Genomic DNA, 27,021 nt, shown 5'->3' on the forward strand with positions numbered 1-27,021 from the left:
ATTCATACACCGCATGCAGTGTCAGCCTTGTTAAATTCTGCCCAAACCAGGCACGTCTCATCAGCGCGGTTTACAAGATGGGAATTGGCACTAATGGCCCCCGTAAACATCACCATAAGGAGATGCAGTGCATTAAATCCTGCAACATATCTCCCAAGTGTGTCTGGACAGACCCAAAGGGTGGAGGATGAGAGTACTGGGGAAGGAGGATTTAATACAAAGGAAGACACTAATGATTGTATAGAATATTTGACCCAAAATTTTACCGCAAGGCCTGACATCAGTGACAACCCACTGGAAGATGCAGAACTTACGTTCTACACGGACGGTAGTTGTCATAGACAGTCAGACTCGGGAGACTTGTGTACTGGATACGCAGTCGTAGATGACCAAGGCACCATAGAAGCGGAACCGCTAGGCCCACCTCACTCAGCCCAGGTTGCTGAACTGGTCGCCCTAACCAGAGCATGTGAATTGGCTAAGGGCAAATCAGCCAATATCTACACCGATTCTAGATACGCATTCGGGGTAGTCCATGATTTCGGAGCCCTATGGCGCCTCAGAAATTTCATGACGGCAGCTGGTACACCGGTAGCGCATGCAGCTCACATAAAAAGGCTTCTAACAGCGATACAGGAACCCGACAGAGTGGCTGTTATCAAATGTAAAGCACATACATATAGCCAAGACCCAGTATCGCTTGGTAACAGCCGAGCAGACGAAGCAGCTAAGTTAGCAGCTGCTACCCCCAGACAGACAGACACCACACAACTGATGGTATTTAATACCATCAACACACAGAAGTTGTGTGAGATGCAAAATTTGTGTTCCACACAGGAAAAGGCAGTCTGGAAGGCAAAGGGATATGGCCAGGAGTCCTCAGGACTCTGGACGGATGGACATGGTAAACCAGTGGCCCCCAGAGCATATCTTCCATGTTTGGCTGAAGCAGCTCACGGGCTGACTCATCTAGGCAAGGAAGGGATGTGCAAGTTGGTAAGAGCATATTGGTGCGCCCCAGGATTCTCCTCTCATGCGAGTAAAAGAGCCATGTCATGCCTTACCTGTTTGAGAAAGAATATTGGAAAGGCAATACCTACAGAACCATCCCATATCCCACCTGCCGGCGGCCCTTTCCAGGTAATACAGATTGACTTCATACAATTACCCCCTTGTCGGAATTTGAAATATGTACTTGTCTGTATAGATGTTTTCTCAAATTGGGTCGAAGCATTTCCTGCGGCTACAAATACCGCTATGTTTACTGCTAAGAAAATTGTGCAGGAATTTGTATGTAGATATGGTATCCCTAGAATAATCGAAAGTGATAGGGGTACCCATTTTACAGGTGATGTCTTTCAAGGAATGTGTAAGTTGATGGGAATTGATAGCAAGCTGCACACTCCGTACCGTCCACAGGCGAGTGCGAAGGTCGAAAGAGTGAACAGCACTATTAAAAATAAACTGAGTAAAGTGATGGCAGAGACAGGATTGACATGGCCAGAAGCTTTACCCATTGTACTGTACAGCATCAGAACCACTCCCAGGTCCCCTCTTAATCTGTCTCCCTTTGAAATCTTGTTTGGTCGACAACCGCATGTTATGATTAACCCTCAGGATGATTTGAAGTGTAACAATGAAGTAACTGTAAAATACTTGATTAACATGAGTAAACAGTTGAGGAATCAAAATGATAATCTGAAGTTAGTGATTCCTGATTTACCAGATAGTAATTGTCATGACATTGAACCTGGGGATTATGTAATGATACGGAATTTTCTACGCTCAGGTTGCCTTATTGACAGATGGGAAGGACCATACCAGGTCTTATTGACTAGCACTACAGCATTGAAGGTTGCTGAGAGAGAGACTTGGGTTCATTCGTCCCACTGTAAAAAGGTCGTTGATCCAGAGAAGTCCTGTGATAAGGAACAGACGGTAGAGGTTGTATCACTGGAGTGTCTGTTCCAGGAGGACTGAGGCGGCACCTGAGCCGTGAAAATCTCAAGACCAAGAGCTGTTGTCGACTCCCCACTCCCTTTTATTGTTTTTCTCCACTTCCCATCCCCTCTCCCTAAAATTTCTTTTTCCCCCTTCTCATTCTTCTCCGTTTCCTCCTATAAGATGGACTTGCCCCAAGAGACTGTGATCCGGATTTTCCTGTTAACCATGATGTTGACCAGAGCAGTCTGTTCCGGCGAGACTCCCTTTTATTGTTTTTCTCCACTTCCCATCCCCTCTCCCTAAAATTTCTTTTTCCCCCTTCTCATTCTTCTCCGTTTCCTCCTATAAGATGGACTTGCCCCAAGAGACTGTGATCCGGATTTTCCTGTTAACCATGATGTTGACCAGAGCAGTCTGTTCCGGCGAGAGTACCATGGAGGTCGAGAGAATGGGTTCTGATGATAAAGATGGAGGCGTAGTTTTCCAAGATCAACCTAACCAACAAGCAAAGGCGAGTATCAGAAAACGATCCGATAGCATTGACCATAGAAGAAATTGCGACGGATTGTTAGCTGAAGAAAACTGTATCTGTAGGCTCTGTAACAATGTCATTGAGGATGGGTGCATTAAGAAATGCCAATCCAGTTTTAATATCCATATGGACCGGCATCCATTGAGTGACTATCACTCCTTAGTGGGTAGTGTGTTAAACAAAACAGATTGTTGGGTATGCTCTCAAGTACCTCAGGGTCATAGCAAATCAGGGCTAGTACCATTTCCTTTAACGATAGGGGAGGTACTTGAGTTAAATGGTGGGAGACCGGTGGACCGGAGGTTTAATATCTCCAGTCCTCCTAGTTTAAAGCTCCACCAATACCACGTGGATAGGTCCCTATTATGTTTCAACATCTCCAATCCCCGAAAGCCAGGAAATTGGGAAGTGTCATGGAGCAACCAAACCATGACCTTTTCGCATAGAGCAGATAGAATGCCTACAGATACAGAGCTTGTACGCCACATAGCCAGTAGAGGAAAATCTTTCCGGTATAGGTACACCTTAGGAAATAGAATTACGAGAGTTGGAGAAGTATCACCAGGATACTGTGCACATATCGTACAACCTGATACGTGTACTAAGCAGATGGAAGAATTAGGGTCAGGAGATTTCACATGGAAGGTGTGTAATATGGTTATGTCCTACTCCGTCCCATATGTTCTCCCCGATGATGCATATTTCATATGCGGGAGAAAGGCGTACAAGTGGCTTGCCCCAAACTCTGAAGGATTGTGTTATATTGGAAAAGTATTGCCTGAAGTAATGACTGTGTCACATGACAAAATGAAAGACATACACCGTGGTGCCCAAGCTCCTTATACTCACACCCATTACGAGCACGTTGTTAAAAGGCACCTGATAGAGAAGACAGAGCATCCGGCCTCTGATCTGATAAGTGAATCCACCGGGATTCAATTCTTAATCGCGTTAGATTTCACCCGCACCGCTAGAGGAGTGCTGAATTATAAATACATATCGGCGCTCGCAAATTTGTTAGATAATATCACTGAAATGTATGATGACACGTTTAGGTATACTGGAAGAGAACTTCAGGCTTACAAAACAGAACTGGTACAGCATAGAATGGTTCTCAATTACCTCACAGCAGTGACAGGCGGATATTGTGTCACACTGGCAACACAATACGGCGTGAAATGTTGCACATATATTACGAATAGCACCGAGGATCCGGTCGAGGTCATAGACCAAAAGATGGACGATATTCTCCAATTGAAGTGGGAATTTCGCAGGAGACACAATCTCACTCTTGCTGCTGTAGGTAATGAGCTGACTGGTTGGGTGTCATGGTTGAACCCGCGAAATTGGTTTTCTGGTTTAGGAGACTGGGCTCAAGGAGTCATAATGGATGTTGGGAAGTTTCTCCTATGTATCTTAGGTGTTGTCATATCGATTGGATTGATATTTAGATGCGGTCAGGCTTTAATGAAGTGCAATCATCGTACTAGGGTAATGAGTTTAAGGAGTGAGGAAACTGTAATTAACCTGGACTTGATTTATGACCCAAATGTAGAAACAATGATGTGATGAAAATGCGATTTCTACGGTCCGTTTCTTTCACCTGTTTTTCCGTTTTCTCCAAGGTAACAAGACCCACTTGGACGAGGAATTTGATGAGCCGATATACAGACAACAGAGGGATTAAAGAAGAAGTTTGACAACCTGATACACAGATTTTTGATGAACTATGCCATGGATCCCCAGTTTCCCTAGAAATTTTAAAATTACGCTAGCCCAACACTTTTGTAAATCTATGGACATTGACAGCTTTTGCTCGCACCTTATGGGCAAAAGCACAAAGAAGACTGCATTCAACAGACACCAAACAAGACCTCAATCGACGACTGTACATTTACCTGACATAGAATACCACCGCATTTACCGTAATTATGTCTTTTTCTTCATTTCTACAACCCTCAGGTAATGACACACATAGTCGATAGGGAATACAGGCACAGATATCAGCAATCACATATCTCCCCCATTCATGTATCATCAACTAAAATGTGCTCCCCCATTTTGTTACAACCAAAGCCGAAAAGAGCTCGGTAAAGTTTGACAGCCCATCCACAGACCCGTACCACGGGATAAGAAGGAATTCAAATGTATACTTCGCAATACCTCGAAGCTTGATTTACAACACGTACGGCACGATGATACATGACCCCCCAAACATGGACTCATACACACATGCTTCTGCTATCTCACTAGGTCATACCCTCTTCCCACCTACTCCTCTCTCCTCCCTTACCCAACCATGGAAATGAATTAACCCCTGACATATATTTTTCTCCTTTTGAAATGTTTTAGAAGGTGGCAGTTATTATTGACTGCCAAAGGGTGGACTGTCAAAGTCAGAAAAATATCTCTACACACACTGCCATATTTGCACCTCATACTGGTCCGCGCTGCGCATGCGTACGCTCTCCCGTACGCGCACATACTCACAGTCGCGGGCACCCGCAGGCGCACGGTATGCGTATTTACGGTAGAGTTTATGTGATCGTAGCGTGCGACTCAATCGTTACATATTTTCAGTAATAATGTATTTTGTAGATCATGGTCCCTTTGATAGATTCTGAAAGTTTAGTTAATATAGCATGTTCCTGAACAGAGAGATCCCTCTTTGTATTGTACGAAGGGTCTAACAGGGGTCATACAGTGGTGTTTGGTACCCATCGGAAGAGTATTTAAATAGCAATACTCCGGTGTTGGTTTGGAGCGGATTAATCGCTTGTGCGAATAGTTATGGACATAAGAAGTTTATGTCCATTTACTATTATTTGTTCTTACTTAGTCATGCGGCGGGAAACCCAGTATCCCACCCACCTGGACAGTTGGAAACAGTCACAGCCCACCTGTATGAATCAACCTATGACCTTTTGTTATAATGCGAAGCCGAATTCCTGTGTCCAATGAACAATGAGATTGTAGGGACCATTGAATTGTATTGTGTGTGGGGCATAAATAGGCAGGCCGACCGTATCCAGTTCTCTCTCTCTTCAACGGTTCTCATTGCTGATAATCGGGAGCTGGATATCGAGGCGCATGCGATCGTTTCCCCTTGTGCGTAAGTGTTTCTCCGCAACTATATTGATCTTCTTGTTATTGTGGGCCAATCTCTCTCAATTTCTCTCTCTCTCTCTCCTTCTCTTTCTCACTCATTTTCCCTTAAATTGTATTGTATTGTATTTCCTGTGTAGTTATCTGGTTAGGTAGTCTATGTTATATTGTAGTGTATGACTTGTATTGTGTTTAACTCTTTTGCAAGTATAGCATTCATAATATATATTTTAGGCGTTGGACCCTGAGCACGGTATCTGTGTGTTTCTTATAGTATTAAGTATTCTCAGAGCGTCGGTGACGCTCAAACAGCTTTTAAGGTAATAAGGTTATACTGTGTTGCATTTACTCTCTAACATTACACTAAGGTTTTACTGCACAATACACTTTTTATGGTTTAGATACAAAGGTTTAATATAGTGAGCGTCAGCTCCGCCGGTGATCTCCTCGTGGTCCCGAGCGTTCGCTACGCTATAACGAATCATTACTTTAGTTAACAGCCAATAACGTGCCTGCCTGTGATCTCTTGGCCGTGAGTGAACGTGACGCTTGAGCGTCTCGATCACGGCAAAGCGATTGTTACGCAACTAGCGTACCCTTACGGTACTTCATACATAAATAGCGTACAGTGTTCTTAGACCTCATAAAGGGTATTATATACGATAAATATTTAGCTTTATCATGAGTCATCAGTGATATGCAAATCATCTTTTATTTCAATAATCATATATTGAATACCTTCTAGCCATCTTGGCTGTAACTTTGCATTATCGTAGTCGATAGTGGAGTTAAACTTAGAGATGTGCACTTGAAATTTTTCGGGTTTTGTGTTTTGGTTTTGGGTTCGGTTCCGCGGCCGTGTTTTGGGTTCGACCGCGTTTTGGCAAAACCTCACCGAATTTTTTTTGTCGGATTCGGGTGTGTTTTGGATTCGGGTGTTTTTTTCAAAAAACACTAAAAAACAGCTTAAATCATAGAATTTGGGGGTCATTTTGATCCCAAAGTATTATTAACCTCAAAAACCATAATTTCCACTCATTTTCAGTCTATTCTGAATACCTCACACCTCACAATATTATTTTTAGTCCTAAAATTTGCACCGAGGTCGCTGGATGACTAAGCTAAGCGACCCTAGTGGCCGACACAAACACCTGGCCCATCTAGGAGTGGCACTGCAGTGTCACGCAGGATGGCCCTTCCAAAAAACACTCCCCAAACAGCACATGACGCAAAGAAGAAAAAAAGAGGCGCAATGAGGTAGCTGTGTGAGTAAGATAAGCGACCCTAGTGGCCGACACAAACACCTGGCCCATCTAGGAGTGGCACTGCAGTGGCACACAGGATGGCCCTTCCAAAAAACACTCCCCAAACAGCACATGACGCAAAGAAAAAAAGAGGCGCAATGAGGTAGCTGTGTGAGTAAGATAAGCGACCCTAGTGGCCGACACAAACACCTGGCCCATCTAGGAGTGGCACTGCAGTTGAACGCAGGATGGCCCTTCCAAAAAACACTCCCCAAACAGCACATGACGCAAAGAAGAAAAAAAGAGGCGCAATGAGGTAGCTGTGTGAGTAAGATAAGCGACCCTAGTGGCCGACACAAACACCTGGCCCATCTAGGAGTGGCACTGCAGTGGCACGCAGGATGGCCCTTCCAAAAAACACTCCCCAAACAGCACATGACGCAAAGAAAAAAAGAGGCGCAATGAGTTAGCTGTGTGAGTAAGATAAGCGACCCTAGTGGCCGACACAAACACCTGGCCCATCTAGGAGTGGCACTGCAGTGTCACGCAGGATGGCCCTTCCAAAAAACACTCCCCAAACAGCACATGACGCAAAGAAGAAAAAAAGAGGCGCAATGAGGTAGCTGTGTGAGTAAGATAAGCGACCCTAGTGGCCGACACAAACACCTGGCCCATCTAGGAGTGGCACTGCAGTGGCACGCAGGATGGCCCTTCCAAAAAACACTCCCCAAACAGCACATGACGCAAAGAAAAATGAAAGAAAAAAGAGGTGCAAGATGGAATTGTCCTTGGGCCCTCCCACCCACCCTTATGTTGTATAAACAGGACATGCACACTTTAACCAACCCATCATTTCAGTGACAGGGTCTGCCACACGACTGTGACTGAAATGATGGGTTGGTTTGGACCCCCACCGAAAAAGAAGCAATTAATCTCTCCTTGCACAAACTGGCTCTACAGAGTCAAGATGTCCACCTCATCATCATCCTCCGATATATCACCGTGTACATTCCGCTCCTCACAGATTATCAATTCGTCCCCACTGGAATCCACCATCTCAGCTCCCTGTGTACTACTTTGTGGAGGCAATTGCTGCTGGTCAATGTCTCCACGGAGGAATTGATTATAATTCATTTTAATGAACATCATCTTCTCCACATTTTCTGGAAGTAACCTCGTACGCCGATTGCTGACAAGGTGAGCGGCGGCACTAAACACTCTTTCGGAGTACACACTTGTGGGAGGGCAACTTAGGTAGAATAAAGCCAGTTTGTGCAAGGGCCTCCAAATTGCCTCTTTTTCCTGCCAGTATAAGTACGGACTGTCTGACGTGCCTACTTGGATGCGGTCACTCATATAATCCTCCACCATTCTTTCAATGGGGAGAGAATCATATGCAGTGACAGTAGACGACATGTCCGTAATCGTTGTCAGGTCCTTCAGTCCGGACCAGATGTCAGCATCAGCAGTCGCTCCAGACTGCCCTGCATCACCGCCAGCGGGTGGGCTCGGAATTCTGAGCCTTTTCCTCGCACCCCCTGTTGTGGGAGAATGTGAAGGAGGAGATGTTGACAGGTCGCGTTCCGCTTGACTTGACAATTTTGTCACCAGCAGGTCTTTGAACCCCAGCAGACTTGTGTCTGCCGGAAAGAGAGATCCAAGGTAGGTTTTAAATCTAGGATCGAGCACGGTGGCCAAAATGTAGTGCTCTGATTTCAACAGATTGACCACCCGTGAATCCTTGTTAAGCGAATTAAGGGCTCCATCCACAAGTCCCACATGCCTAGCGGAATCGCTCCCTTTTAGCTCCTCCTTCAATGCCTCCAGCTTCTTCTGCAAAAGCCTGATGAGGGGAATGACCTGACTCAGGCTGGCAGTGTCTGAACTGACTTCACGTGTGGCAAGTTCAAAAGGTTGCAGAACCTTGCACAACGTTGAAATCATTCTCCACTGCGCTTGAGACAGGTACATTCCACCTCCTATATCGTGCTCAATTGTATAGGCTTGAATGGCCTTTTGCTGCTCCTCCAACCTCTGAAGCATATATAGGGTTGAATTCCACCTCGTTACCACTTCTTGCTTCAGATGATGGCAGGGCAGGTTCAGGCGTTTTTGGTGGTGCTCCAGTCTTCTGTACGTGGTGCCTGTCCTCCGAAAGTGTCCCGCAATTCTTCTGGCCACCGACAGCATCTCTTGCACGCCCCTGTCGTTTTTTTAAAAATTCTGCACCACCAAATTCAAGGTATGTGCAAAACATGGGACGTGCTGGAATTTGCCCATATTTAATGCACACACAATATTGCTGGCGTTGTCCGATGCCACAAATCCACAGGAGAGTCCAATTGGGGTAAGCCATTCCGCGATGATCTTCCTCAGTTGCCGTAAGAGGTTTTCAGCTGTGTGCGTATTCTGGAAACCGGTGATACAAAGCGTAGCCTGCCTAGGAAAGAGTTGGCGTTTGCGAGATGCTGCTACTGGTGCCGCCGCTGCTGTTCTTGCGGCGGGCGTCCATACATCTACCCAGTGGGCTGTCACAGTCATATAGTCCTGACCCTGCCCTGCTCCACTTGTCCACATGTCCGTGGTTAAGTGGACATTGGGTACAACTGCATTTTTTAGGACACTGGTGAGTCTTTTTCTGACGTCCGTGTACATTCTCGGTATCGCCTGCCTAGAGAAGTGGAACCTAGATGGTATTTGGTAACGGGGGCACACTACCTCAAGAAATTGTCTAGTTCCCTGTGAACTAACGGCGGATACCGGACGCACGTCTAACACCAACATAGTTGTCAAGGCCTCAGTTATCCGCTTTGCAACAGGATGACTGCTGTGATATTTCATCTTCCTCGCAAAGGACTGTTGGACAGTCAATTGCTTGGTGGAAGTAGTAAAAGTGGGCTTACGACTTCCCCTCTGGGATGACCATCGACTCCCAGCAGCAACAACAGCAGCGCCAGCAGCAGTAGGCGTTACACGCAAGGATGCATCGGAGGAATCCCAGGCAGGAGAGGACTCGTCAGAATTGCCAGTGACATGGCCTGCAGGACTATTGGCATTCCTGGGGAAGGAGGAAATTGACACTGAGGGAGTTGGTGGGGTGGTTTGCGTGAGCTTGGTTACAAGAGGAAGGGATTTACTGGTCAGTGGACTGCTTCCGCTGTCGCCCAAAGTTTTTGAACTTGTCACTGACTTATGATGAATGCGCTGCAGGTGACGTATAAGGGAGGATGTTCCGAGGTGGTTAACGTCCTTACCCCTACTTATTACAGCTTGACAAAGGCAACACACGGCTTGACAAATGTTGTCCGCATTTCTGGTGAAATACTTCCACACCGAAGAGCTGATTTTTTTGGTATTTTCACCAGGCATGTCAATGGCCCTATTCCTCCCACGGACAACAGGTGTCTCCCCGGGTGCCTGACTTAAACAAACCACCTCACCATCAGAATCCTCCTGGTCAATTTCCTCCCCAGCGCCAGCAACACCCATATCCTCCTCATCCTGGTGTACTTCAACACTGACATCTTCAATCTGACTATCAGGAACTGGACTGCGGGTGCTCCTTCCAGCACTTGCAGGGGGCGTGCAAATGGTGGAAGGCGCATGCTCTTCACGTCCAGTGTTGGGAAGGTCAGGCATCGCAACCGACACAATTGGACTCTCCTTGTGGATTTGGGATTTCGAAGAACGCACAGTTCTTTGCGGTGCTTTTGCCAGCTTGAGTCTTTTCAGTTTTCTAGCGAGAGGCTGAGTGCTTCCATCCTCATGTGAAGCTGAACCACTAGCCATGAACATATGCCAGGGCCTCAGCCGTTCCTTGCCACTCCGTGTGGTAAATGGCATATTGGCAAGTTTACGCTTCTCCTCCGACAATTTTATTTTAGATTTTGGAGTCCTTTTTTTACTGATATTTGGTGTTTTGGATTTTACATGCTCTGTACTATGACATTGGGCATCGGCCTTGGCAGACGACGTTGCTGGCATTTCATCGTCTCGGCCATGACTAGTGGCAGCAGCTTCAGCACGAGGTGGAAGTGGATCTTGATCTTTCCCTAATTTTGGAACCTCAACATTTTTGTTCTCCATATTTTAATAGGCACAACTAAAAGGCACCTCAGGTAAACAATGGAGATGTATGGATACTAGTATACTTATGGATGGACCAGCGACTGCCGACACAGAGGTAGCTACAGCCGTGGACTACCGTACTGTGTCTGCTGCTAATATAGACTGGATGATAATGAGATGAAATTAATATATATATATATATATATATAATATCACTAGTACTGCAGCCGGACAGGTATATATATTTATTATGTAATGACTGATGACGGACCTGCTGGACACTGTCAGCTCAGCAGCACCGCAGACTGCTACAGTAAGCTACTATAGTAGTATGTATAAAGAAGAAGAAAGAAAAAAAAAAATACGGGTAGGTGGTATACAATTATGGATGGACCAGCGACTGCCGACACAGAGGTAGCTACAGCCGTGGACTACCGTACTGTGTCTGCTGCTAATATAGACTGGATGATAATGAGATGAAATTAATATATATATATATATATATATATAATATCACTAGTACTGCAGCCGGACAGGTATATATATTTATTATGTAATGACTGATGACGGACCTGCTGGACACTGTCAGCTCAGCAGCACCGCAGACTGCTACAGTAAGCTACTATAGTAGTATGTATAAAGAAGAAGAAAGAAAAAAAAAAACACGGGTAGGTGGTATACAATTATGGATGGACCAGCGACTGCCGACACAGAGGTAGCTACAGCCGTGGACTACCGTACTGTGTCTGCTGCTAATATAGACTGGATGATAATGAGATGAAATTAATATATATATATATATATATATATATAATATCATTAGTACTGCAGCCAGACAGGTATATATATTTATTATGTAATGACTGATGACGGACCTGCTGGACACTGTCAGCTCAGCAGCACCGCAGACTGCTACAGTAAGCTACTATAGTAGTATGTATAAAGAAGAAGAAAGAAAAGAAAAAAAAACACGGGTAGGTGGTATACAATTATGGATGGACCAGCGACTGCCGACACAGAGGTAGCTACAGCCGTGGACTACTGTACTGTGTCTGCTGCTAATATAGACTGGATGATAATGAGATGAAATTAATATATATATATATAATATCACTAGTACTGCAGCCGGACAGGTATATATATTTATTATGTAATGACTGATGACGGACCTGCTGGACACTGTCAGCTCAGCAGCACCGCAGACTGCTACAGTAAGCTACTATAGTAGTATGTATAAAGAAGAAGAAAGAAAAAAAAAAAAAAAACACGGGTAGGTGGTATACAATTATGGATGGACCAGCGACTGCCGACACAGAGGTAGCTACAGCCGTGGACTACCGTACTGTGTCTGCTGCTAATATAGACTGGATGATAATGAGATGAAATTAATATATATATATATATAATATCACTAGTACTGCAGCCGGACAGGTATATATATTTATTATGTAATGACTGATGACGGACCTGCTGGACACTGTCAGCTCAGCAGCACCGCAGACTGCTACAGTAAGCTACTATAGTAGTATGTATAAAGAAGAAGAAAGAAAAGAAAAAAAAACACGGGTAGGTGGTATACAATTATGGATGGACCAGCGACTGCCGACACAGAGGTAGCTACAGCCGTGGACTACCGTACTGTGTCTGCTGCTAATATAGACTGGATGATAATGAGATGAAATTAATATATATATATATATATATATATATATATAATATCACTAGTACTGCAGCCGGACAGGTATATATATTTATTATGTAATGACTGATGACGGACCTGCTGGACACTGTCAGCTCAGCAGCACCGCAGACTGCTACAGTAAGCTACTATAGTAGTATGTATAAAGAAGAAGAAAGAAAAAAAAAACGGGTAGGTGGTATACAATATTATATATATATTATATACAATTGTATATATATATATATATATATATATATATATATATATATATAGACAAAGCGAATTGAATCGCACACACCTTCTTAATCATTTGCTGGGTGCACGGTGAGACAATCAGTACAGAACAATCCGTGGTTTTTTTTCCACATGAACCAGCACACCAAAAAGTAGCAGGAATATTAATTCATTTAATCCATATTAATCCATATTAATTCTCCAAAAGTGCAATGTGCAATGTGCAAGCATAGGCATGGATAATAAAAGTAATACTTAGCAGTTCAATGCATCAAAGTGAGTGGCAGCTCCTACAGCTGTTTCGGTGCTAAAGCACCTTCATCATGGGAATAGCCATCAGAATAGTCTATTCTGATGGCTATTCCCATGATGAAGGTGCTTTAGCACCGAAACAGCTGTAGGAGCTGCCACTCACTTTGATGCATTGAACTGCTAAGTATTACTTTTATTATCCATGCCTATGCTTGCACATTGCACATTGCACTTTTGGAGAATTAATATGGATTAATATGGATTAAATGAATTAATATTCCTGCTACTTTTTGGTGTGCTGGTTCATGTGGAAAAAAAACCACGGATTGTTCTATATATATATATATATATTAAACTGGTGGTGATTATTAAACTGGTGGTCAGGTCACTGGTCACACTATCAGCAACTTGCAAGTAGTACTCCTAAGCAGACAATCACAATATATATTATACTGGTGGTCAGTGTGGTCACAATGGCAGTGTGGCACTCTGGCAGCAAAAGTGTGCACTGTACGTTATATGTACTCCTGAGTCCTGCTCTCAGACTCTAACTGCTCCCCACTGTCAGTGTCTCCCCCACAAGTCAGATATACATTATACAGTCACACTATCTATCTATCACTTCAGCAAGTAGTAGTACTCCTCCTAATGCTCCCCAAAATTACTACTGTGTCTCTCTCTACTCTAGTCTCACTCTCTTCTTCTCTTCTCTATAAACGGAGAGGACGCCAGCCACGTCCTCTCCCTATGAATCTCAATGCACGTGTGAAAATGGCGGCGACGCGCGGCTCCTTATATAGAATCCGAGTCTCGCGATAGAATCCGAGCCTCGCGAGAATCCGACAGCGGGATGATGACGTTCGGGCGCGCTCGGGTTAACCGAGCAAGGCGGGAAGATCCGAGTCGCTCGGACCCGTGTAAAAAAACATGAAGTTCGGGCGGGTTCGGTTTCCGAGGAACCGAACCCGCTCATCTCTAGTTAAACTCCATGTCGATACCAGTGTTTGTTATTATGGATAGTGAGCATTGAGAGACTCTGAAAGTCTCTGTGACATAGGGACAGACCTAGGTAGATTTCCTGTCTGTTCCCTAACCTTTTGTGCAATAAATTCACCTTAGCACTTTCACATATCCAAACAGGTGTCGGCGTTGTCGACGGAGACACCCTCTCACACACATATCCGCTCTATCACCTCCTTAGAGGAGCCTTTTACCTCAGACATGTCGACACACGCGTACCGACACACCACACACACAGGGGATGCTCTATTTAAGGACAGTTCCCCCACAAGGCCCTTTGGAGAGACAGAGAGAGAGTATGCCAACACACACCCCAGCGCTATATAACCCAGGGATTTACACTACAACTCAGTGTTTACCCAGTAGCTGCTGTATATACAAATGTTGCGCCTAAATTTATGTGCCCCCCCCCCTCTCTTTCCACCCTTTGTGTACCAGGATACTGCCGGGGAGAGCCTGGGAAGCTTCCTTCCAGCGGAGCTGTGAAGAGAAAATGGCGCTGGTGTGCTGAGGAAGAAGGCCCGGCCCCCTCAGCGGCGGGCTTCTGTCCTGTTTCTGACTAAAAATGGCGGGGGTTTTACACATATACAGTCACAGACTGTATTATGTGTATTTATTGCCAAAAGGTATTCTTATTGCTGCCCAGGACGCCCCCTTCCCCCCCAGCGCCCTGCACCCTACAGTGACCGGAGTGTGTGGTGTGCAGTGGGAGCAATGGCGCACAGCTGCAGTGCTGTGCGCTACCTTAATGAAGACCGGAGTCTTCTGCCGCCGATTTTATCTCCTTCTTCTGTCTTCTGGCTCTGCAAGGGGGACGGCGGCGCGGCTCCGGGAACGGACGATCGAGGTCAGGCCCTGTGTTCGAACCCTCTGGAGCTAATGGTGTCCAGTAGCCTAAGAAGCACAAGCTAGCTGCACGCAGGTAGGTTTGCTTCTCTCCCCTCAGTCCCACGTAGCAGTGAGTCTGTTGCCAGCAGATCTCACTGAAAATAAAAAACCTAACAAATACTTTCTTTCTAGCAAGCTCAGGAGAGCCCACTAGGTGCATCCAGCTCTGGCCGGGCACAGATTGTAACTGAGGTCTGGAGGAGGGGCATAGAGGGAGGTGCCAGTGCACACCAGATAGTACCTAATCTTTCTTTTAGAGTGCCCAGTCTCCTGCGGAGCCCGTCTATTCCCCATGGTCCTTACGGAGTTCCCAGCATCCACTAGGACGTCAGAGAAATATATATATATATATATATATATATATATATATATATGTGCACAAATAAGGATGCACTCACCAGACTTCTCCAGGGTGAAATTGATAGATTTTAATCCAGACAGCACATACTCACCATCAGAAGGTTGACCTTCTGTTTGTGTAAAGGGAAAAACCCTTTGTGATACACAGTCGGGGTTAGGCATACATCTGATGCCATATTAATATCAAGGGAGACGTTTACTACACTAGTCATGAGAGCGGCTTACTGAAAAGTTCCCTTGTACCTATTAAAACGGACTAGGCTTCTGTAAACAATGAATTAACATTAGAATGTTACTATTCATGTTTCATGGGGCTCTGCTGAGAATATGGAAATAATTAGATTATTAGATTGCCAGCAATCACATATTATATAACTCTCAACTCTGCAATCACCATACAAAGCCAAACAGTCGGAGGAGGTCGAGCAAAATAATATGGAGCAATTACCTGGCACACTCTCCGCACTCCCTCCGTATTTTGCTTTTCACACGGAGACGTGCATTGGTCAGAGGTGGAGCATAACGCTGTAGTTATCTTAGTTGGAATACAGCGTCCTCCCTCTGCCAGTCCGCTAGTATTATTCATCTATAACGAGGTGAGCATGCTATAATGACCATATAAGCTCTATATACTATATAGCTATTCCATCATTGCTGAACTTTAAGTGCTACATATGTGCTGGTGAACATCTGTTGACAGCTGACCTTTTACTATATACAACTTATTGGATTCCAATATTTTTTATACAGTATATGAATTGATGAGACAATGGAGTTGAGTCCATTTGTTTTTTTTTAAATAATATTATAATGATATTTATCATTGCTGTTTTTCATTTGTCTGTGATTTTTTTCTATCATAAAGTATTAAATAACTGAAGCGCTCTCTTGGTAATTGTATTACATAATTTTTTAGCTGAGTGAAAAGAAGGCAAAACATTGTCCAAAGCTGACTCCCCAGTGACAGAGAGCCGGCGCTGAGGAGAAATGAGTGCACTGCCCAGCTGATCGGTGTCACTAGGGGGAGAGACATTTGATTGCAGCATCAGAAGGGTGGTCTCATCTGGAACAGGTCTGTATATTCCTGAGCACACCTCCTCTTCACCTCACACAGGCAGTTCTAGCATCACACAGCAAAGACACTGTCAGAGCTGCAGCATATACCCCACACAGGGCCGTTTCTAGCCAATTTGGCTCCCAGTGCGAGATTTAAAAATGCGCCCCGCCATTGCTATAAAAAAAATGCGCCCCCCATAGCTATAAAAAGAAAAAGCATGCGCGCGTCGAAGGCACGCGCGCTCCCGACAAGGGGTGTGGCCTGATTAAAATGGGCGTGGTCTCATTAAAGTGGACGTGGCCTCATCTGATATCATCACGGCCACCACAGGGAGAAAAAAAAAATCCCCATTTTACACATTACAGCAGGCAAGTGTACCCATTTTACATAGTATGGCAGGCACGTGTCCCCATTTTACACAGTATGGCAGGCACATATCCCCATTTTAAACAGCGCGCCAGGCACGTGTCCTCATTTTACACAGTACGGCAGGCAGGTGTCCCCATTTTACACAGTACGCAGGCAGGTGTCCCCATTTTACACAGTGCGGCAGGCAGCTGTCCCCATTTTAAACAGTGCGGCAGGCAGATGTCCCCATTTTACACAGCGCGGCAGGCAGGTGTCCCCATTTTACACAGCGCGGCAGGCAGGTGTCCCCATTTTACACAGCGCGGCAGGCAGGTGTCCCCATGTTACACAGCGTGGCAGGCAGGTGTCCCCATTTTACACAGTGTGGCAGGCTGGTGTCCCCATTTAACACAGTGCGGCAGGCAGGTGTCCCCATTTTACACAGTGCAGAAGGTAGGTTTCCCCATTTTAAACAGTGCGGCAGGCAGGTGTCAAGTGGGGGGAAGGAAGGGAGAGAGGGAGGGAGAGAGAGAGACTACTTACACATAGATCTTCCCGCTCTTCGGTTCGGGCCGCCTCACCTCCCTCGTGCCAGCCGCCTCCTCCTTCCAGGCTTGTCTGCTCCTCCTCCCTCTTGAGTACTCCTGCTCGGGGGGCGGGGTTTCGTGGAATGACGCAATTGCGTCGTGATGTCAGGACGCAAACGCGTCATTCCACAAAACTCCGCCCCCTAAGCAGGAGTGCTCGGGAAGAGGGAGGAGGGGGAGATAACAAGTACATGCAAAGTGCCGCAGCGGGCGCCCCATGCGGTTGCACGGCTCGCCCGCTACTAGAAACGGCACTGACCCCACAAATGGAAGACTCAATGGCAACTGCTGGCTGAGATAGCTGCTCACATCAATCCCAACACTAAGTATATAACCCTGCCTGCATAAGCTGGGAAACTAAAGTGCAGACACCCTGTGTAGACATTGGAAAAGACTGTAGAGACTCTATCAGCTGCTACAACTAGGAACACAGATAGTGTGAAGGAGTTACCTTTTATCCCAAATGTTGCATCTAATAACAAACTCATGATAAATATACATATATATATACATATATATATATATATATATATATATGCACAATGAACAAGTGAAAGGCGCACGAACGAGACTGTGTAATGTTCACCAAAATTTAATGAATAATCCAACACGTTTTGGCCAGCAGCCCGTCATCAGGGATGTATATATATTCACAACAGTTCTGTTTTACCAAGGCTATAGTTTAACAACTATGATACAAGGGAGGTATATGTTTAATCTTATACAATTGCTATCAGAACTGCTGTAAGTTTAAATACTCATTTTAGGGCAATACTGTTCCATTCACTGTGAAAATATGTTGAATATTTATGTATTGTTTATGAAATAATACATATGACTGTATATGTATATGGAGGGAGTGTATGTGTTATGAGATATGTTATTAGACTAATACCCCATTCAGATTGCCATTGCTGGGTCACACCCGGGAACTGGATACAGGTCCTTCCCGGGTGCGACCCGGCATTGTACCTGTGCAGTGTGAATGGGGTGGCTTCCGGGTCGGGTTGCCATCTGGGGGCGGGGACAGAGGCAGCATTGGGGTGGGTGCGGAGGCGGCACTGGAGATGAGATAATTTGACCTGGTAATAACCCGGGAATAACCCTTTTTTATTCCCGGGTTGAATTATGGGGCAGGCGACCCAGGAATTCGCAGTGACATGTCTACACTGAACAGCGACCCGTGTCGACCCGGGTTATTTGTGTAGTGTGAACGGGGTATAAATGTGAAATTGGCATCAAACCTATTCTTCCTTGTTATGAGGAGTGTAGGCTAAGCGATATCTACACAATAATTCAGTTTAGCAATCGGAGTAATATCCTGAAGATAACTTTATAGTGTAGGGAAGTATAGTTCTTATAGAGAATGGTAATTAGCTGGTTATTGGTGAAGCCTTGAATTGTAAAATAAGTGTTATGCTAATACTTGTAACTATTTATGAGAAAGTAAATGCACTTTGTATCAACTTTTAATAACAATTACCTTTAGGGTGAACCTTTATTATGTCATTACTGTATTGGGTTTTGGGTACCACCTGTTGCTGCCGTTGTGTGTGAAAAGAAGAAGCATCAGGATCATCTAAAGTCCCACAACAGCAGATTCTCAATCACACTGAGACTAGGGGCTTTTTTATTTTAATTACTATTGTGGTCCATCCATTGTTTTCGTATAGGTGGGATTTCAGCCAATAACTTTATACTTTCTACTATACTGCCAAGGACCACTGGACCAATGCAGCTGGGCTTGGTTAAAACAGTACAATCATTATCTAGAATAATGTTAGATGTCAGGCTCCTGCCTGCTCTGTTTATTGAAGAAAACTAGTAATTTGTATAGAAAGTGTAAATCAAACTTTATATAAATATATAAAGTTATATATAAATATATAAGAACAAAATACAACAAAATGTTACACAATGAAACAAAAGACAATATAGAAATGGAAAGCGATATGATAAAAGTAAGATGCAAACAGACTTACTCCAATATAAAAGACTTTAAAAAGTATGTACAGTATATACTATAAGCTCTATATACTATATAACTATTCGATCATTGCTGAACTTTAAGTGCTACATATGTGCTGGTGAACATCTGTTGATTGACAGCTGACCTTTTACTATATACAACTTATTGGATTCCAATATTTTTTATACAGTATATGAATTGATGAGACAGTGTCCATTTGTTTTTTTAAATATTATTATGATATTTATCATTGCTGTTTTTCATTTGTCTGTGATTTTTTTCTATCATAAAGTATTAAATAACTGAAGCGCTCTCTTGGTAATTGTATTATATTATTTTTTAGCTGAGTGAAAAGGCTGGATGGCCCAGAGACAGGCAAGTAGTGTTCACTCTAGGCTGTTTTAGCAGGGCGCCGCACCCTGCCCATTTTTTAGCAGGCAAAACCCGCCCTGCCCCTTTTGCGGCGCCCTGCTAGAACAGCCGCCCGCTTCCTGCCCTCCCGGCGTGTATAGATGCCGTGCGCATGCGCGCGGCATCCATTCACGCATTGGGAGAGAGCTGGGGGAAGCCCAGCACCGACGGAGGTGCTGGGCACGCCCCCAACAGTGACGTCGCCGGCCACAGACGCTCTCTATAGTAGCGTCTGTGGGCCGCACCGCCCCCTAAAATGACGTAGGTGTGGCCACGCCCCCTAATTTGCGTGACCGCGCCCCCATTTCAGATGCGAGCAAATGTGCCCCCGGAGTCCGGCGCCCTGCCCCTTTTCACTCCTAGAGTGAACACTAGGCAAGGAAGCAAAACATTGTCCAAAGCTGACACCCCAGTGACAGAGAGCCAGCGCTGAGGAGAACTGAGTGCACTGCCCAGCTGATCGGTGTCACTAGGGGAAGAGACATTTGATTGCAGCATCAGAAGGGTGGTCTCATCTGGAACAGGTTTGTGTATTCCTGAGCACACCTCCTCCTCACCTCACACAGGCAGTCCTAGCATCACACAGCAAAGACACTGTCAGAGCTGCAGCATATACCCCACAAATGGAAGAATCAATTGCAACTTCTGGCTGAGATAGCTGCTCACATTAATCCCAACACTAAGTATATAACCCTGCCTGCATAAGCTGGGTAACTAAAGTGCAGACACCCTGTATATACATTGGAAAAGGCTGTAGAGACTCTATCAGTTGCTACAACTAGGAACACAGATAGTGTGAAGGAGTTACCTTTTATCCCAAATGTTGCATCTAATAACAAACTCATGATAAATATATATATATATATATATATATATATATATATATATATATATGCACAATGAACAAGTGAAGGCGGCACTAACGAGACTGTGTAATGTTCACCAAAATTTTATGATTAATCCAACACGTTTTGGCCAGCAGCCCGTCATCAGGGATGTATATATATTCACAACAGTTCTGTTTTACCAAGGCTATAGTTTAACAACTATGATACAACTAGGTGATTAAACGCGCCCTACAGGCGCTCTTCACACCGTTGTAAGGGGCTACGCTACGCCCCTGTAACCCCCAGAGAAATGTGAAGGTGTAGAATAGTAATTTGAGTGTTTTTTTTTGGTGGAGGTGGAGGTGGGGGTGGTGGTGAGTGTGGTGGTGGCGGGGAGGGGGGGCGGGTTTGAGGTGTATGTGTTTTACGGTTAGGGGCAGATGTTGTATGTGATAGGTTTTGGGTGGTTTTGTGCTGCATTGAGGAGGGGGGTGAAGGGACTGTGGGTGGCGGAGTGTGTTGTGGGTAGGTGTAGCAAGGATGGGGAAGGTGTTTTGTGTGTGCAGCGGGCGGGGTAGGGTGCGTGCGTGTTGCTAGGAGTGTGAAGGGTGAGTGTGTGTGTGTGTAAGGGAGAAGAGGTTGCATTGTTTGTGTGCTGATAGGCGATGGTATGTCTCTGGCTGCTAGAGCGGTAAAGTGTTGTGGTGATAGGGCTGTGTGGGACCATGAGGTGGCACTTGTTCCCCCCCTTGTGATGGGGGCATGCAAGTGTGGATTAGGGCAAAAGGCATTGCTGCACATACGGGGATGGATGATAGTGCAAGGTGGGCGTCTGTGAGTGTCTGCGTTGGGTATATAGAATCTGGAATGTGCACTCGTGTCCCTTGTCCCGAGGTGTGGGTGTCTGGTGCTGGCGTGGAACATACATGTCTCCCGCGGGGCTGGGGGCAGTTGCTGCGATACACCTAACAGAAGTAGAGTGAGGTGCGGGGTGCTTGAAGTGTGATGCGGCGTCGCATGTGCAGCAACGGGCAGTGTTAACATGGTGTGTGCTGGTCCGTTGTGCAGACGGCGGCTCCCGGCCAGCATGTCCCCTCAGTAGCTGGATTTGGTAGCTGGTGACGGGGTTTGGCGGAGGGAGGGTTCCGTGGTGTGGGGTGCGGGTGTCAGTCGGGGTCTGGGTGGCTGTGTGATGCCGGGAAAGGAGGCGCTCATTTCCACATGGCCGCAATGTGTGTGTGAGCTGGCAGCTGTGTCCGGAGCGGAGCATGGTGCGTGCCATGGGAGTGTTGTGTGCGCAGGGATGGGTGGGTGGTGTGGCATTGTGCAAATGGCGTGCGGTGGTCTGCATGGCCCCCCTGTGTTAGGTGGTGATGGGGTTGCATAAGTGAGGGGTCCATGGCATGGGGTGTGGGTGTACACATGGCCGGATTAAGGGCACCCAAGACAGGAGTGCGCACCATCACCCCCCCCCCTCCCCCGCAGATTACCAGGAGAAAATCAGGCCGCAAATAATAAAAAAATCAGCCCCCCCCCACTGCTGCTCGTGCTGTTCACCTGGCTCACACAGGCAACTGGAGCGCTGCAGCAGGGTGAGAGGCCCCTGCCGGAGCAGGAGTGATCCACGCTGCCGGGGGAGGAATGCGGGCTGTGCATGCGGCTTCCTCCTCTCGGCCATCCACGCTGGCGGGGGCAGAGTGCGGGCTGTGCGTGCGGCCTCCTCCTCTCGGCCAGCATGGCCGAGCAATCTCCAGCCTCCGCCGCCAGCAGCATCTCTCCTGATAGCGGCGGAGGCTGGAGTTTGCTCAGCTGTGCTGGCCGAGAGGAGGAAGCCACATGCACAGCCCGCACTCCTCCCCCGGCAGTGTGGATCCCTCCTGCCCCGGCAATCTGAATGGGGATAGAGCTCCGGCTGAGGGGACCCGTAAGTTAGGGATCCCAGGGCAGTGACCCCCCTTAATGCGGCTCTTGTGTGAGCGGGCGCGGTGTGGCGTCCATCCAGTGGCTGATTGTGTCCGCCTCCCTGCTGATGTGCTGTACAGGGCAGAGGCCGTTGCCTCCCCCCAGCACTGTAACTCCACCCAGCGTTACGGCCAGGCACAGAGTCACAGACTTGGGCTAATATATTGGAGATGGAGATATATGTTTAATCCTATACAATTGCTATCAGAACTGCTGTAAGTTTCAATGCTCATTTTAGGGCAATACTGTTCCATTCACTGTGAAAATATGTTGAATATCTATGTAAATGTTTATGTAATAATATACATGACTGTATATGTAGATGGAGGGAGTTGTTATTAGACTAATACCCCATTCAGATTGCCATTGCTGGGTCACACCCGGGAACTGGATACGGGTCCTTCCCGGGTGTGACCCAGCATTGTACCTGTGCAGTGTGAACAGGGTGGCTTCGGGGTCGGGTTGCCATCTGGGGGTGGGGACAGAGGCAGCATTGGGGTGGGTGTGGAGGTGGCGCTGGAGATGAGATCATCTGACCCGGTCTGACCCGGTAATAACCCGGGAATAACCCTTTTTTATTCCCGGGTTGAATTACTGGGGCAGGCGACCCAGGAATTCGGCAGTGACCCGTTCACACTGCACAGCGACCCGTGTCGACCCGGATTATTTGTGTAGTGTGAACGGGGTATAAATGTGAAATTGCCATCAAACCTATTCTTCCTTGTTATGCAGAGTGTAGGCTAAGCGATATCTCCACAATAATTCAGTTTAGCAATCGGAGTAATATCCTGAAGATAACTTTATAGTGTAGGGAAGTATAGTTCTTATAGAGCAGGGCTGGCCAAACCGGTCCTCGAGATCTACCAACAGTTCATGTTTTCCAGGCCTCCTGGAGATCTGTAGAATTGTCAGTTAGGAATGAATGCAGCACATCTTAATTAGTAATGACTACACCTGTGCACCAGCTAGGTGGTCTGGAAAATGTGTACTGTTGGTAGATCTCGAGGACTGGTTTGGCCAGCCCTGTTATAGAGAATGGTAATTAGCTGGTTATTGGTGAAACCTTGAATTGTAAAATAAGTGTTATGCTAATACTTGTAACTGTTTATGAGAAAGTAAATGCACTTTGTATCACCTTTTAATAACAATTACCTTTAGGGTGAACCTTTATTATGCCATTATTGTATTGGGTTTTGGGTACCACCTGTTGCTGCAATTGTGTGTGAAAAGAAGAAGCATCAGGATAATCTGAAGTCCCACAACAGCAGATTCTCAATCACACTGAGACTAGGGGCGTCACAGGTGTATTTTTTATTTTAATTACTATTGTGGTCCATCCATTGTTTTCGTATAGGTGGGATTTCAGTCAATAAATTTATACTTTCTACTGTACTGCCAAGGACCACTGGACCAATGCAGCTGGGCTTGGTTAGAACAGTACAATCATTATCTAGAACAATGTTAGATGTCAGGCTCCTGCCTGCTCTGTTTATTGAAGAAAACTAGTAATTTATAGAAAGTGTAAATCAAACTTTATATAAATATATAAAGTTATATATAAATATATAAGAACAAAATACAACAAAATGTTACACAATGAAACAAAAGACAATATAGAAATGGAAAGCGATATGATAAAAGTAAGATGCAAACAGACTTACTCCAATATAAAAGACTTTAAAAAGTATGTATATACTCTATGATATGGCAATCCCTTGACTGGTAGCAACCAGCAACAAAAGGTCATACTGACACCGTAATCCCGACTCTATTCAGAATGCCACCAGCATCCCAAATAGGGTAACAAGCCCGGTGCCAGAATCCCGACCACCAGGATCCCGAATGTGCACCTGCCGGCCACTCTGACAGGTAAGCCACATAGGGGGAGGTTAGGTTTAGGCTGCAGTGGAAGGGTTAGGCTGCAGGGTGGGCGTATAGGTTTATGTTATGGGGAGGGGGAATTAGGTTTAGCTACCACCGAGGAGGTTTAGCATTAGGCTGTGGGAGGGGGGGAGGGTTAGGTTCAAGCTGCTTGGAGGGTTAGGGTCAAGGGGCCATTGGGGGAAGGTAAGTATACTTGCCTTCTCCTTTCTCCATTCTGAACATCGGGATGCTGTGGTCTGTATTCTGACCACCGGCATTTCAATCCAAACCCATACCTGGCAGTGACCTGTGGAGCAGCAGGTGGTATAAAGCAGGGTGTGTTCCAGATACACACCCTGCAGGGCTCCAAGGCCTGTAACCGTGCACAAGTTCCTTAGTGATACACTGGTACGCTGATGCGTTTTGAGCATCAAGCTCTTTCCGGAACACACCCTGCTTTTAACCACCTGCGGTTTCACATCTCACTGCTATGTATGACTTGCCTTTCATCCTTTATGATTGTCCACATTAAGGGGCCAGTTTGTCACCATCTGCATCTGAGGATGGGGATGTGAGGTGATAAAATTGACCGGATCCACAATGCAATGATTGATTACATTGCATGGATGTATCAATAATTGCATGCAGGGAACGAGCTTCTGAGATAGCTCTGTCCCTGTGATGCCACTCTGCAGCCTTATCAGGGTATTTTTCATGAAAAAACCCCAGAGTAATGGCTGTGCATGTGCTGCACTTTGGTGCATAGGCTCCTAATCCTGGAGCCTATACCCCCTGATGGTGGTTGCGCTGCATCTAATTGTATTGTTAAAAACGGGGCTGCTGTGCAGTGTAGGTGGAAGTGGTTAACGGGGTCCCACCCTGCACCATCCACTTACCCGTATGTGTCCTAGGAAGGGGAGTTGTCCCACAGTGATGAATTTGGAGGTGGTGGTGTGTCAGCCACTGCCGCCAGACCACGGTCCGGGTCGCCGTTCATTGCACATGTGCGGTGTTGTTTGTCTCAGCGCCCACTTCCTGGTGCTGTCACATGACCGTCCGTCACGCTGGACCGCTCCGCCTCCTGTCTCCCCGGCTGGAGAGAGATCCTTCCGCTGTCTGCTGTGCGGTGACACAGGTTTCATGAGTGTGTGCTGCAGACACACACTCAAATTCGCAGTGTAATACCCCCCAACGCGTTTCAGCCAAATAAGGCCTTTGTCAAGGATGGCTTTGGTGGTGCTTGATGGTCTTATATAGCTAAAAAGTCTAACTCCAATCAATGTTCAGTGGGTGTATCCTGCCCTCCATGATTGACAGTAACAGTGTCCATAGGGAAAGGCGTTGTGTGTGTATAAATCCTCAGATCTGTTTCTTTTATATTTTCACCATACCTATTATAAGTGGATCTTATGATAGTATGGTGTGATGGTTCTGGTAACAAAGTTGAAAGTGATGATGTGCTAGTGTACCAGATTACATACTATCTAGCTAGTAAGCAAGTGTTGAAGTCTATATTCAGACCGCTTGGAGCCATGGTCTACCAGAACCATCACACCATTCCATCATAAGATCTAGACATTGCCATCATGTCGCCATTCTAGAGACAGGATCACAACACTCATAAACATTCAGTAAATTAACAGTTTCCTGCCTGCATGTGCTTACACACTCGTGAATACCGCTAGTTTGACACGTCTTTTTACGTTTTTTTCTTCATCAGCCCTCTCTCTGTCTACATTTATTTTCTCCTCCCTTTGCGTCACTTTAGTGTTACTCTATTCTTACTGCTCTTTCCCTTCCTTATTTTCTTTCTTGACAAATATACTTACCCATAAGAAACATAGAGCAATACATATCCTCCAGTTCTGATATACAGGTGTAAATTTATATCAATACATCTCTATATATATGTTCACTTTATATTTTTTATTATTTTTGTTATACATATACAATAAAACATACATGATATTATTTCATTAGAATATACATGATAACTTCATAATATCAACATCCACTTATAACAGGTATGGTGAAAATATAAAGGAAACAGATCCGAGGATTTATACACGCCCAACTCCTTTCCCTATGGACACTGTTTCTGTCAATCATGGAGGGCGGGATACACCCACTGAACATGGATTGGACTTGGACTTTTTAGCTATATAAGACCATCAACCACTGCCAAAGCCATCCTTGACAAAGGCATTATTTGGCTGAAACACGTTGGAGGGCATTACACTGCGAATGTGAGTGTGTGTCTGCAGCACACACTCATTAAACCTATTGTGTCACTGCACAGCAGACAGCGGAAGGATCTCTCCCCAGCCAGGGAGACAAGAGGCGCAGTGGCCAAGCGTGACAGACGGTCACGTGACAGCACCAGGAAGTGGGTGCCGAGACCAGCAACACTAGATGTGTGCAACGAACGGAGACCCGGACAGTGGCCTGGTGCCAGTGGCAGCCACACCACCATCTCCAAATTCACCAACACGGTACCTCTCCCCTTCCGAGGACACATTCGGGCAAGTGGATGATGCAGGGCGGGACAACGCTAACCACTTCCACCTACACTGCACAGCAGCCCCATATTTAACAATACAACTAGATGCAGCGCACTCACCATCAAGGGGCATAGGGTCCGGGATTAGGAGCCTATGCACCCAAGGGTT

The 27,021-nt window shown here is 45.8% G+C and overlaps 1 long non-coding RNA gene across 2 annotated transcripts in view; it reads right to left on the minus strand.

Annotated features, from left to right (window-relative positions):
• LOC134910261 (uncharacterized) overlaps nt 1-27,021 on the minus strand; it is a 1,286,324-nt gene that overhangs the window by 1,150,132 nt on the left and 109,171 nt on the right. The gene's annotated exons all lie outside the window — the stretch shown is intronic.

Source organism: Pseudophryne corroboree, chromosome 4 (assembly GCF_028390025.1).
Source record: "Pseudophryne corroboree isolate aPseCor3 chromosome 4, aPseCor3.hap2, whole genome shotgun sequence".
Classification (NCBI taxonomy): domain Eukaryota; kingdom Metazoa; phylum Chordata; class Amphibia; order Anura; family Myobatrachidae; genus Pseudophryne; species Pseudophryne corroboree.